This window comes from Alligator sinensis, unplaced genomic scaffold (assembly GCF_000455745.1).
Source record: "Alligator sinensis unplaced genomic scaffold, ASM45574v1 scaffold398_1, whole genome shotgun sequence".
Classification (NCBI taxonomy): Eukaryota; Metazoa; Chordata; order Crocodylia; family Alligatoridae; genus Alligator; species Alligator sinensis.
The window spans coordinates 779,537-792,557 of NW_005842708.1; the positions used below are offsets into that span (position 1 = coordinate 779,537).

Below are 13,021 nucleotides of genomic sequence, written 5' to 3' on the forward strand. Positions count from 1 at the left end.
GAATCACCTGCTTGGACCTGCTTGAGATGCATCTGTGGATGCATGACAAGGTACGGTTGGCCTTCCTGACCGTGTCCCCACACTGTCGGCCCATGTTCATTTTGGCATCAATAATGACTCCAAGATCCTTTTCTGCCTCTGCGCTGACAAGAAGGGAGTTCCCCAGCCTGTAGGTATGCTGCTGGTTCTTCCTTTCCACGTGCAGTACCTTGCACTTGTCAGTGTTGAAACCCATCCTGTTCTCATCCGCCCACCCCTGTAACCTGTCTAGGTCCAATTGCAGCCTATTCCTCCCTTCTAGCATGCCCACTTCTCCCCACATCTTAGTGTCGTCTGCGAATTTGAACAGGGTGCTTTTTACCCCACTCGTCCAAGTCACTGATGAAGTTGTTGAACAGTGCAGGCCTGAGGACCAAGCCCTGCGGGACCCCACTGCCCACATCCCTCCAGGCTGAATAAGACCTGTCCACCACCACTCTCTGGGTGCGGCCCTCTAGCCAGTTAGTGACCCATTTGACTGTGTAGGTGTCGACGCCACAGTCCCCTAGTTTTTTAATGAGAATGGGATGAGAGACAGTGTCAAAGGCCTTCCTAAAGTCCAGAAAGACTACAGCCACTGCTACACACCGAATCATCAGAAGCGGCTCCGGTTCCGAAGCAGAATCCAAAGACTCACTTAGCCCTAATTGCCAACTACCTCGCCGTAGCAGCACACTCTCTAGGTATGTCATGCCACTATGGCAATTTAGCAGCAAAATCTAACCATGCACCACACACACAGTGCAGTAACCACCCATAATGTGCCATTCTTTAGTACATCCAAAAGGAAGCATTAAAGCGTGGTGCCATAGCAACTTCGCTGTACAGTGACATGTAGACACGCCCAAAAAAAGTATTAAGTACTAACCTGACTTAAATGAATTTTTACATGGCCCTGATGAAGTATAGATGTTTTCCCTATGTAACAGGGTGCCATCCCCAGGGGCATTTTAGAACACCCAGAGGCACTCCAGAGTCCCTTTTCCATATTTTAATTGCCTTCTGGGAACAGACTCCCCTTCATTCACCTGCCATGTCTTGGTGTTTCTTGAGTTCTTAAAAGGAAGGCTGCCCCAGGACTTCTCAGATCCGGTCTTTGCTTTCCAACCTCTGGAGGTGAGGTGCTCCTGCCTTAAGGGCTAATTGCATGACTCCAAGCTCCCCTTATCATGCCCTATGCCTCACAGATGTTATCTGCATCTTCAGTTCACTCTTTTGGGGTCTCAGCCAATTCAGCTTCTGCCCCTTCTTATGTAGTTAAGCCGTCCAGCTTAGGCCCACTGTGTTGGGCCCGGCTCAGAGGCACTAGTTTCAATCAATCTGAATTGCACCCCCTGTGGCACCAGGCTTTCTGGCCCCCATAACTGTACCCCTGTGGGCACTAATGAGGTCTCCACCTCCACTGCAGCCTCAGCCACAAACCACCAGATTAAATTACAACATAAACAGTAATCCCCTGGGCTATAACAAAGAAAAGTTAATGGAGGCAGTTAGCTTGTTTACCCATGGGCTCCACATCTCTGAGTCCTAATTCCTGTTGCTCTCACTTGCAGGGCTGCTGCAGCTTTGCTTGGAGCCTTCAGAAGTCCACCTTCTGTCCCAGCCCGGTTTCTCTGGCTAACTCAGACCAGGGCTTATATAGTTCTGGCCTGGGCACTCTCACAGTCACCTGACAGCCCCAGTCAGCTGATCAGCCTACAAGGCTTAGTCTTTAACCCCTGCTCTGCTGGAAGGCTGTGCTCTGAAGACTCTAGTCTTAAAGGGCTAGCTCTGCTTCCTAGTAACAGGGCTAGGGTTCCCTGTTACACCTACTACACAAATCACATTACAATGAAGCCAAAATATATTACTAAGCATACTCAACCAGAAAGATATAAACATATATATCTACAGTAATAAATAGCTCTGATATTGTAGGACTTTGCTTTAGTTTAATATGAAGTTTTATTCCCATCATGTTTTTCTATAAACATTACTGCTTTCTTTCCTCTGTAAAAGTTGACTTCTCTTTTGGGCCACTGGTACAATGTCTTAGGGGAAAATATCAGAGTATAAACATAGGATCATGGAAAACTAGGGCTGGAAGAGACCTAACAAAGTCATTCAGTCCAGCCCCCTGCTCAAGGCAGGATCAGTCCTAACTAAACCAGCCCAGTCAAGTGTCTATCTAACTTGAGCCTGAAAATTTCCAGGGATAGAGATGCAACAACTTCTATAGTAGCTTGTTCTGAATACCCTTATAGTTAGAAAGTTCCTCCTAGTTTCCAACCTAAATTTACTTTGTTGCAGTTGAGGTCATTGTTCCTACTCCTGTTCCTTGACAGTTTAAGGCCATGTAGGTGTTTTCCTAATAACAAAGGGCGCTTGTCCACGTAATTGGCATTTACCCACTAAAAATGCTCCTGGTTTAATTTTCCTTACTTGGTTTATGACGACTAATTAAGTAAGGTGGATGTGATTTACCATGCAATCACTTATTATGCTATAACTAGTGAAATGTGCTAGGGGGCACGTCAGAACAATTTTATCCTCCTGCCCTTTCAGTACTACTTTACTGCCAGGTGGTGTTTTAGGACAAGGTTGATATTTTGGTTGGTTTATTTTCTTGGGTCGTGCTAGGTTGCTTTTTGGGGGGGGAATTGTTGGCAGTTTTGCTTAAGAGACATGTATTTAGGTGAGGGGGGAGAGGGGTGGTTGAGTTCAATAAGCAGTGCTGCCTGCCTCCCCTGCAAAGCCTCCTGCTTTTTTCTGGGAGCTTGTTCTTTGTTGCACAGGGCACTGCTGCTTGGCGAGGGAAATCTTTTCATGCAAAGGTCCACAAGAGTAAGCCTGTTCCTGCCTCCCCACTGTAAGTCTGGATTGGAATTCAGGGTCTGTACCACAGGCCTCCCTACCTAAGCCTGGTCCCAAAGCAGTTCTGCCCCCCCACTTTTTCTGCACGCTTGTTGCACCGGGCACTGGGTGTGGGGTACACTTAGGGTTATGCAAGGGTATACAAAAGGTCTGGCTGCCTCCCCTCTCCCTCCCCACTGTGTGTTGGCATTTGGGTATCATGTACCCAGGATAAAGCCTAAATGGAAACATTACTACAGGAATTTTGATATAAAACCGAAAGAATCCTGTGTCTCCTGTTGTTTGTATCCTCATGTCAAAAAGCAGGACTTTTTCCAAAGCTGAGAACCAGTGTGGGGGTGGTCTGGGGTTGTTGTATAAAGGTTGTATAAGATTCCTTGAGTATCCCCATGCCCAGGAAAGCTTCTCCCAAAGTGAGGTTTGGGGGCCACGATCAGCCTACTCCAACTCCCTCTCCCCCTGTGATCACAACACAGTGGCCAGTATGAGCTAACACCCACACTCCTGTACAGCAGGGGCCTGGTGTGGGTTGAAGTGAAGAAAGAACCAGCCCAGGCTCAATGAGAAGAATTTTCTTATCATTTAGTCTACTTGCATGTCAATCTTTTAACTCCTGCATTGGCACATCATCGCCTGCAGTCATACAGTCTACAACCAGATCCCTTCAGTACTTGTTCCCCCTCATGTCCTCTACCCCACAAGCTTCCCCTCTTCTCTGGTACTCTTGTTCCTTCTAAGCCTATTTTTGTTCACAGCAGCATGTTCCTGCCCTCCTTTGACCATCCTCTGCTTGCCATTGCTCTGCCTGACAGTCATACTGCTGCCTCTTTCTGGGAGTGCAGGGGGCTGCAGGTCGGGAGTGAGGGGTACCAGCTGGGCTGAAGGGGAAGGGGGCTGCAGGTAGGGAGTGAGGTGCACCAGCAGTCTTTGGGCAGGGAGGGGGCTGAAAGGGCAGGGGGCTGCAGGTCAGGAGTGAGGGGTACCAGCTGGGCTGGGGGGCTGCAGGGTCACTAGGAATGAAAGGCACTGGCAGGGCTGGTGCAGAGGGGGCTTCAAATTCAGAGTGAGGAACACAGGCAGGGCTGGGGGGGGGAGGGGTATGGGGTGCCACCCACGCCAACCACCAGCCCCCTCATGTGCTCATGCCACAACCCCCAGGCCACTGCAGGGAGAGGAGAGTCACGCACTCTTGGAGAGGCTTGGGGCCTGTGATGCACCCAGCTCTGGGTTGTAATGGCCATGTATAACAGTGTATGGTGTGGGCTGTGCTAAACTGTTATATGTGTCCATTGCACCCAGCCCTGGGGTATATCTCAGCCCCCCCCGTACACTGTTATATGGAGCTGTTACACCCCAGAGCTGGGTGCATCTCTGCTCTCCCCATGCACTCTTATATGTGGCCATTACACCCCAGAGCTAGGGCCACCCCAGCAGGAGTGAGTGGGGTGAGGAGCACTGGCAGGGCTGGGGGGCAGTGGCTTGGCTGTAAGGCATGATCATGTTTTCTGTGTGAGTGTTGTATACTGTGCCTCCTGTAGGACTGGAGAGGACCATTTTCCATCCCCCCTCAGACCATTACCTTAAGATTCCTCAACAGAACCTATAAGACCAGTTGAGTGACTCTGGCCAAATCCTGGAGTGCCAACCCTATTTACATTTTCACTGACATCCTGCCACACTTTTAGTTTCTTTCATTTCTTGGAGTCTCAGAACAGCAGAGACTCCCTGTGCCTGAAGAAGGGTGACTGCACCTGAAAGCTCGCCAAGAACGTTTTTCCAACTACTCAGTTGGTCTAATAAAAGGTATCACATCTACTCAAAGAACCTTGCCTGGCTACGTCCTTAGACCAACACGGCTACAACCAAAAACCCAGACCCTCTTTGAATTGCTTTGTCTGTATTGACAGTGCTCCAATGAAGCTGCTTTTTGGTTAGGGCCTTGGATTAGGGCACTGGCAGGGTTGGGTGGCAGGGGCTGCAGGCTGGGAGTGAAGGGCAGTGGCAGTGCTGTGGGGGCAGGGGCTGCGGGTTACAAGTGAGAGGCACCCCAAAGCATGACAAGTCAGTGACCATACTCTTTTTGATTGAGCAATGTCTGTATTGACAGTGCTCCAATGAAGCTGCTTTTTGGTTAGGGCCTTGGATTAGGGCACTGGCAGGGTTGGGTGGCAGGGGCTGCAGGCTGGGAGTGAAGGGCAGTGGCAGTGCTGTGGGGGCAGGGGCTGCGGGTTACAAGTGAGAGGCACCCCAAAGCATGACAAGTCAGTGACCATACTCTTTTTGATTGAGCAATTTAATTTATTTATTTTTATTTTCATACAGTCAGACATGGTTTTGTCATGTTATGCCACAGAGTCCAAGGACCCTGGGTCTGCTTTTTGGGGGGAGACTTGAAATCTGACAGTGCATTGTCCTATCAGCATTTCACAGTAACCCTACTTGCATGTCAATTCCGGTTCCCCCCAGCTCAGGTTACAGCTCTCATCAGTCCGTCCCTTGAGGCAGAACTCCAAACCTGGCTTTCCAGGAGTTTGAACAGACACCAGTCCAGTTCAATAAACCATATAATTTCCTCTTCTAGAAGCAGACTTCTGTGATGTGACTGTTCTAGGGGCAGCAATATTATTGTTATTTGCTTGTTGCTTACCCCTTTAGGAATCCATGCCCTAGCAAGCAGTCCACATAGACAAACCCCTATTCCTGCATTACCTTCTGGTATGCCAAAGGCCTATTCTATGATTAATTACCCAGAGCTACCCGACCCATACCACATGCAACCAATGCTACATGTTAGGGTTCTCTTCCAGAACTGGCAAGAGCCTGCTTAGCTGTTACTTGCACTTGGCAAACCATGCACTTTATTTGCTCTGTTCATCAGTCAGCCACTTGCAAAATTCCCTGCCAGTCCCTCCTCTGCCCAGGCATGTGGCTGTGGGGCACCCCCTGCTCACAGTGACTGGCCTGCTCTCACCATCCACTGTTTTGGGGCACCCCAGGCCACATGCTAGGGTTTGCTCCCAGAATTTCAAACTGCCTACCTCTACTGAAGGTCAATGAACATCTGCACCACAAAGCTCTCCTCCCCACTGCCCCTGGTGGTAGGGGGCAGGGACCCCTGCCTGGCAGTGACTAGCCTTTTCACCATCTATTGTTTTGGGAAAGCTAACACCAAGGCTACAAGCTATGGTTCATGAGGCTGCAGTTTGTTCCTTTAAGTCCCAGGTCCTTATTCCTGATTCCCGGTTCCTTTTTCAAAGCGAATCTATACCCAATAAAAGCTTCTTATTAATGAATTATACATTCTAAAGAGAATGTCATTAACTAAGCATATTTATCAAATAAGATGTAAATTAATATCCTGCATCCACCTTGCCTGTGTACCACCAGAGGACTCTCCTGGACACTTCTGACCAGAGTCTTGCATGGCCTGATTGACAGCCCCATGTACAATGTAAAAGTATATGGGCCCAAATAAGGAAATTATTTTGGGCTGGGATTTGAGATGGAAATCCTTCTTAGGCCCCCCCATAGCATGACTCTGCCACTGGGGGACTCTCCCAGACATCTCTGATTAGAATCTTGACTGGCCCAAAGGGCTGTTTGTTCATGCCAGGCTGCCAACTCACAGCTGCCCATGTCCACTGTACTAAGTATAGGGGCTTGAATAAGGAACTCTTTTTGGGCTTTGATGACAGCTGGAAATCCTTCCTGGTCCAGCCCACAGGGTCAGGGGTGTCCAGGAAAGTCCCAGTGCCAGAAGCATGGTGTGGGGTGGCCCTAGCTTTGGGGTGTAACGACCACATATAACAGTGTATAGAGAGGGCTGAGAGACACCCCAGAGCTGGGTGCAACATCCACATATAACATTTCATCACAGCCCTCACCGTACACTATTATATGTTGCCATTACACTCCAGAGCTGGGCGTACTTGAGTCAGTCCTGGGCCAACATGAGAGATTAGGAGACAGTATCATGGTCTGCTACTGTGGTTGGTGTCAGGGGGAGCTGTCCTGGCAATGAGGGAACTGCCTGGGTGACCAGTGGGGTCACCCTAAAACCAGCACCCCAGCAAAGCTGACAGATGAGATGTGAAATCTCTGGTGTGCACCCCTGTTGGAAAGCCCAATGGGCTGCCTGGTGCCCAAGGGCAGGAAAGGGTGTGGGGACAGTACTGGCATTCCCTGTCACCTAGCAATGTTGGCAATGACATTAATCCCAAAGTCTGTGAGTGCCAAGGCAAATCCCAAAAGGCAAAGAGTGCCTAGCTCAAATAGAACCCTGTTTTGGGGCTTTAAAATAGGCGCTGTCAAAAAGTTGGGGGTGAGGTGGGGGAGGCAAGAAAGACCTCTGTGCCTCTGTGACACTGGAGGACTTTCCTGAACATCTCTGACCAGAGACTTGACCAGCCTAAAGCCTGATTTGCTTTTGCAAAGCTGCCAACTAACAGCCTCCCCATGCCCACTGTACTAAGTATATGGGCTTGAATAAGGAACTGCCTTTTGGGCTGAGATTACAGATTGAAATCCTTTCTGGGCCATCTGACACCATGCCTGTGTGCCACCAGGAGACTCTCCTGGACATCTCTGGTCAAAGTCTTGCCCAGCCACAGGAGCATGGGACAGGTGTTGGAGGTGTCAGTGAGCCAGAATCTGGAGAGGGAGAAATGAGACTGAAGTTAGAGGGGCAAGGAGCAGAGATTGGAGCAGGGCTGGAACCATAGTAAAGCAAAACCCAACTCAGGGATCCAAATAAGTTTTATTAAATGAACACTGTACTGTACAGCTTGGTTCCTACACACGGTCACACAAGCACTCACACACACACACACACACACACACAATTGTAGCAGGAGAAAGAGACTGAGTGGAAGGGTTGGAAACAGAGTCCAAGTCCTTGGTTGAAGAGAGGGTGGGGGTGATAGCTACCTAACCAGGCTGGGAGGGGTCCTTAATGGCCAGCTGGGGTCTTTCTCCAGCAGGTGTTGTCCAGAGGGGGGTCTCCAGCAGGGCCTGTGGGTTGATAGGCAGTGTGACGTGGAACAGGTCTGGTCCAGGTGAAGATGGCGTCCCAAGGAGTCAGTCTTCACTACCCCTTTTTATGAGGCAGACTAAACTACGATCTCCTATGGGGAGGGCATATCCAGGCAAGGTCAGCCCTGTTCCAGAGGGCTCCAGATGTTCATACTGAGCATGTGTAGCCTTGGCACAATGGTGGGTTGCCTCATGTTTTGTTTCTTGAATGCTGAGAGTGGTTCCAACAGCTGGGTCAATGGTCCAGGTATTGGTTTTGATGGTGGGGTGATTTAGTAGGGGGTCCTGCTATCATTTTGTTTCACTCATCCATTCATTCTTTTGTTTCAGGCATTCAAGGAAAACCAATTTATATAGGAGAGGTAGGTATGAGTCATAGTTGCAACTTATTGTACAGGGCAGGGGACACAAGGTGGAGGCTTGACATACAAAATGGAAACGTGACATTACTTTACAGACACAGGCCTAAACCATACAGTATTAATATGAAACAATAAAAATCAATGCAAAAAATGATAGGAATACAATATAATACAATATAAAACAGTAAAAATCTAAACAAACAGAACAGAACACTATTTACAATATAAAAAGGAGCTTATTACAATAATAACATACAAGAACTTAGCTTACCTAGTACTACTTGTAATCACTTATAAGGGATAGAGAAGGCAGAGAGAAAGTCAGAAATGGTTATGGGAGGGGATGTATTTCAACATTTAAAAAAAGAAAAACTCGGGGGTTTGCTACACGGCTACCCTTCCCATAGCTCACTAACACCTACTAAATTCCTTCCATTGGAGAGGAGGTACCTCATCTGAGTACCATCCATGTTACATTTACCACCCGGGTTACCCCTACCCTCCCAGCCCTGCCAGTCCCCCTCACTCCTGACCTGCCCCCCCCCGCCAAACCAAAAACCCAGTCCAACAAAAGGTAATTTTAATTAGCCTGAGTCTTGAAATTCCTGACCCATAACAACTTGATCTTTGCCACAAAGTACATGTGAACACAGGGAACAATTTTTTTTGGAATCCAAAAAAGTTGTATTTTTCATTAATCTGAACCTTGAAATAAATCAGCAGTAAAAATTTGCAAGATTAGCCCATGAAGTCTTGTTGAAGTATTACAATAGAGATTAAATGGATTACCATGGATTACCAAGTGAACCCAAGAGGCACCTGGTTATGTAATAGTTGCAAAGCAGGGAAAATCACATTTTCGGTCATAAGTCAGATCCACGTTGAAAATTTAAAATGAAAAAAAAAAACCCTCATGGAAGAAATTCAGGAGCTAAAAATAAAACATGTTAGAGGTGTTTTAAATTACCACAATAAAAAAAACTAAAACAATAAAATCAGCTGATAATGTGAATACACAGACGCTATTTAGCTAGCTTAATGGCACTTTTTGTCATGTGGACATAGGAAATGTGTAACATGGTAACAGGAGAGATGTAAGGTGGACAAGCGCCCAAATAGTAACAAATAATAACCCTAACGAAAACCTATACTGCCATGCAGTTCACTTAAGACCTGGGAATCAACTAACCCAAATACAACAAAGTGTAGTCTTTCAACTTCAGGGAGGTGTTGCTGAACTACACCATTTATAGCTCTGATGGGCCATAATGGGTGTTTAAGCAGGCACCTTCTCTTAGGTGATTTTTTCAGTGAAAGGACAAGTGTGCCCTAAGTCTTTATTCTGGAAAACCCATCACAGAACAAAAAGAGAAGGGCTGCATTATAATCACAGGTTCAGGCCCTTCCCAACAAAGATGGTGGTACTTCCAGGTCACAGGGCACGGCTAAAATTTGCTTGATGCTGTACCCCTTAATGGAGGTGCTAATTGACACAGTTCTGTTATGTGCTTGATTACATGACATTCTAATTAAACACTGCACTATATAAAACCAGTATAACAAATTGCAGTTGCTCCCATGTAGGCAGAAGATTACTGAAAGGAAACAGGCATAAGCTCCTCCGGCTGGAAGCTAAACCCCTGCAAATGTAAATGGGTAGTCCAGTTTTAACAGTGAGAGCAATTCATCCATAGAAAAATCTACCAAGAGAAATGATGACTTTTTCCATATCTTCCATCTAGAGCAGGTTGTCCCTCCTTTAGCCCAACCCAGGAGCTCATAAAGTTTAGTCCCTTCTTAGTTCCAGTCTCTTTATTTTGCAGGAGAAGCAGTTGTCAGAAGACACAGAAAAATGTAAGCAGCAGACAAACAACAAGCAAACCCTTTATTCAGGCCTTGGAAGAAAGGCTTGATGCTTGTCCCTCAACAGACCAGACTCCTCTCTCTTTGCTACCCTCCCTGGGAGCTTTTAACTTCTCCCTAGAGCTAGTCAATCATCCCTGCCACCTGACCCAGGGCTCCTAGACAAGCCAGCTCCTCTATCCTATTCCTATTTACTCCAGTGATGCCAGAAGGTTGATCTCTGAAGTTACAAATATCTCATTCTCACTGCTTAATACTGCATGCATTGTATATAGTTTTGAGGTGGACATGTCACTAACATGTTGTCATGGGTTCCCCCAGGGGAGGACCACTGAGACCCGCTGCAGGTCTTAGTCTCTTGCAGTGCCTCTTGAAACCAGCTCAGATGTAGCTTCTAGAGAGGGTTGAACACCTGCCTCCTTGGACTTTGAGATCTGTCCTTATTGGTCCCTGACCCCCTTGTTATCTGTGCCCTCCCCACAGAATTACCTTCTGGCTTAATTCCTCTATCTCTTGGTCTTTACCTCTTTACCTTGGTACTTTACTTCTTCAAGAGGACCAAATGCACCTAAAGTCATATGCAGTGGGAGTCTCTTCAGGTGCTGAGGCTGGAATCCATTTGATACTTTATAAGCAAATTGCTTGATTGATCTCTTGATGACCCACTGCCGTCCTGCAGATTACCACAGGTCTGCTTCCTGACACAGTTAACTCCTTTCCCTATGTGCAAGGTAACTGGGAAAACTGAGTCATGCAATATTATTATGATATTAACACATTTAAACCAGAACCATTACAACAAAACCTAGTCTATCGCACTACTCTGCATTCCAAGATTCATTAAAAAATTAAGCTCAATAGTCCACAAAGCTGGTTTTAAAATATCAGGTGCACTGTTTAACATTCTTCTCAGTTCTAGCTAGGTAAAAAGTATTTCATGATCTTCCCACATCAGCCTGCCTTTTTTCCCAATACAAAAGTGTCCTTTAAACACTTCTGCCTTTTCTGCATTGGCATTTTTGCCATTCTCCATCTAGTAATCTCAATTCTAAATCATACTGAAAGCACAATCCCCATTTCAGTGTCACCGGGCTTTCCATGTACTCCTTTACACAACATCCTATCACCCTACCAGGACTCTCCAGATCCCCCTAACAGTCCAGGACATTTCTCAGCAGAGGCATAACAGGCCAGTCAGGTGCCCAGCACAATAACAATGCAGGTGAGCAGCTATGACTTCTCTCTGCTACTGTGCTGCTGGTGTAGCCATGTGGCTGCAGCAGCAGCTATTATTTGTCCTCCCCATCTAATGAGCACCAAGGGATGCTGTCCCAGTTGTCCTGCTCTAGTTACACACTGCTGCTTCTTGGCATCCTGTGTCAGAATTTTCCTGTGGCTGAGGCAGACAAGGTTCCTTGGGTGAATTTGATATCTTTTATTAGCCCAACCCAAATGGTTGGAAAATAGTTATTAAGCAAGCTTTCTGGTTCAAAAAACCTTTGTCAGGCTAAGGAAGCTTCAGCAGTTGGTGTGTGCTCTTCCTGGATGGAAGCTGTGGCTGAGTTCACTCTTGTTTTTTTGGTGTTTCTATGAAAGCCTGGGTCACATAGCTTCGTAGTCCCAAAAATCATCCTTCCTGCAGAGAGCAGGGATGAGGGTAACTGTATATTATTCCTGGTAACTGGTATACTATGGATATGGAGAGTCATTATGTTTGAGGCACTTTATGTGTCTTAAAATGCTATAAAAAGGGAGTGGAGAGTCAAGGCACCCAAGACAGACAAATTGGCAGAAAGCAAATAAAGACGACCCTTGATGAAACAAGGAACTGCTGAGGTGCTTTATAGTGAATTGCTACATATTTCATTGGCTCCTCCACCTCCAAAGCATGACTGGGATTGGCTCTCATGAGCCACACACTCACATTCCAGAACAGGACACTCCTCTCTGCAGAACCACTGTAGCTGGCCTAACCTTTCCATGAGTCAACCCATCTGGATGGGACCGTCACATCTTCCAGTAAAACAACAGCAAAGACCACTGAGATTCCCTGTGTGGCAACAAAAAGTTCTTGCCTCCATAGCAGGCTCAGTCTTGTCAGGCTCCCATCAGTCAGCATGAAACAAGCAATGTTTGTTAGGGATCCTGCCTCCATGATTTCTGTCACCAGATCCACTCCCCAACCCAAATGACCACCATTGGTAGAATTTCTGGGCCATGCCATAATTCATGATGATGTCCCAGGCCAGAAATGGCCATTTCAGCCCTGGAACTCCTTTCTAGTGTTCTCTGGGGCAGAAAATGGAGTGGAGAGAGACTTTGCTATGGCAAGAGTCAGCAGGGGGAATGAACAGTACTTGTAGCTTCTAATGTTTGTTGTGGAGTTTGTCACCTTAAACAGATGGTAAGGAGCTAAATAATAGGTGCCTGTTTAGGTGTTCTTTTTTCAAGACTGACACCTGTGGCTGGCAGGTGCAGTGCCTCCAGCTCTGATGATGTCCCAAGGCTATAGGGTGAGACCAGGGCACAGAGACCTGCCAGGCATCAGAAGACCCATGCTAGGATGAAGTTGGAGATGTTGGCAGCTTTTGATGAATGCTGCACCATTTGGGCTACTGAGGCCAGGGAGTTGAAGGAGAGGCAGAAGTGGTACCAGGACCAGTGCACAGACATGATCTGGTATGGCATCAAGCAGTCAAGACTGTCCTCCCCAGTGGCAATGCATAGGAGGTGCACAGGGGTGTACGTGCACCCCCTGAGAGCACTGGTGCACCCCCTCACAGCCAGCGCTCCCTGCTTAGGCAGCAGGCAGTGGGGCAGGCAGGAGCAACAGTGCCCCCACCCTGCAAGCGCTGGCCAGGGAGTTGGGGCAC

General features: G+C 47.3%; 1 long non-coding RNA gene across 3 annotated transcripts in view; it reads right to left on the reverse strand.

Moving 5' to 3' along the window:
- The window catches only part of LOC112551981, a 17,286-nt gene extending 15,588 nt beyond the window's left edge, over positions 1 to 1,698 (reverse strand). For all 3 annotated transcript variants that reach the window (XR_003096345.1, XR_003096343.1, XR_003096344.1), the window contains exon 1: positions 1,543 to 1,698. This is a non-coding gene — a long non-coding RNA (uncharacterized LOC112551981). The remainder of the gene's footprint in view (positions 1 to 1,542) is intronic.
- Between the last annotated feature and the right edge of the window lie 11,323 nt (positions 1,699 to 13,021).